This window comes from Trachypithecus francoisi, unplaced genomic scaffold, assembly GCF_009764315.1.
Source record: "Trachypithecus francoisi isolate TF-2019V2 unplaced genomic scaffold, Tfra_2.0 Lachesis_group2, whole genome shotgun sequence".
NCBI classification, from domain to species: Eukaryota; Metazoa; Chordata; class Mammalia; order Primates; family Cercopithecidae; genus Trachypithecus; species Trachypithecus francoisi.
The window spans coordinates 103,939,265-103,941,064 of NW_022681465.1; positions in this window are offsets into that span (position 1 = coordinate 103,939,265).

A 1,800-nucleotide genomic window follows, 5' to 3' on the forward strand; every position below is an offset into this window, starting at 1 on the left:
GTATTAAAAATATGGCATCTTGCTTTCTAAGATTCTTGAGCGTTTCCTATTTTTGTCTTCTATTTTTATTTGGAACAATATTGTTTCTGGGTTTTCTCTTTTATTTATCTCTTGTTAGTACTTGTGCTTTTTTTTCTTTTTTTTTTTTTTTTTTTTTATTTGAGGCAGAGTCTCGCTCTGCCGCCCAGGCTGGAGTGAGTGGCGCGATCTTGGCTCACTGCAAGCTCTGCCTCCCGGGTTCCCGCCATTCTCCTGCCTCAGCCTCCCCAGTAGCTGGGACTACAGGCGCCGCCACCTCGCCTAGCTAGTTTTTTTTGTATTTTTTAGTAGAGACGGGCTTTCACCGTGTCAGCCAGGATGGTCTCGATCTCCTGACCTCGTGACCCGCCCGCCTCGGCCTCCCAAAGTGCTGGGATTACAGGCGTGAGCCACCGCGCCCTGCAGTTCCCTTCCTGTGGGATTCTCTCCTTAAAGGAGACGCTGGAGATCAGTTTGGAGAGTTCATAGAAGTCCTTTAGGGCTTTGCCACCTGCTGGTTTTACTCTCCTGCCAGTCAATTGGGAAATATTTCTTCTCGCTTCAACTGCCATTCTCAGGAGCAGGCATTCCTCACACCATCTAGTGAATACCGGCTGGCTAACGTGAGTTCATCAGAAACTCCATTGCTTCTCTCTACTTTCTCCCTTACAGGTGCCCACAAGTTGTAGCTCTTGATGGCCATGTATTTTGGGTTTGTGGTATTCCTTGCCACCTATTTAAGTTGGAAATATTTTACATGTATTGTTATTTTTGCCTTCTAGGTGCTCTAATTTTACGTGAGAATTTTGGAAGATCCAAAATTGTGCTTCCCCTTTTTCCTCTCTTTTCCTCAATTGCACATACAGATATTCCCATATATTTACTGCTAAAGTGCTTATCTAATTAACAATGTTTAAACATGAATAGGTAAAGGATAAGTAAATTAATTATTTTTGTCCTGTAAGGTGTGTTTTTAACCCCTACATGACACAGGAATCTCATAGAAAGCAAATAAGAATACTTCTGTTTTATTTTGAAAATGCCTATAAAAGGAAACAGATCTGCAAAGTTTTAGCAAAGCCAAAGGAATGCGAAATCTTCATATAGCACCATGAGCTGATAGTTTTGTTTTTCAGTAATACGTTATTGAATTGATATTGAATAAAAGTATGATGTATTTCATTATCTCTGAATATTTAGTAGTCATCAGCTAGAACAAAAGTAGTGTATAAGAACCCTCAGTAGTCACATTTTATAGTATTCAACATAATTTTATTCAGAAGCAAGGTGACTTTTAAAATATGCAATTATATCACATATAACAAGTGCTTAGATACTGGGAAGAATATATTGTTTCTGGAAGGCTTTTCCCCATCTTCTAGATCTTTGTAAATGCATTTCCTATTCAATTATCTGGCATTTCCTTTTCTGTAATAATACTGAGTTGGATAAAAATATTTCAAGTATACAGACCAGGCATGGTGGCTCACACCTGTAATCCCAGTAATTTGGGTGGCCAAGGTGGGGGTATCACGTGATCCCAAGAATTGGAGACTAGCCTGAGCAACAACATACTGAGACCGTGTCTCTACAAAAAAGAAAAACCAAAAAAATTAGCTGGACATGTTCGTGTGGGCCTGTATTCCCAGCTACTGAGTGCATGAGTCGAGGGAGGATCTCTTGAGCCTGAGAGGGCTAGGTTGATTGTGCCACTGTACTGCAGCCTGTATGACAGAGGGAGACCCTGTCTCAAAAAAAAAAAAAAAAAAAAAAAAACCAACT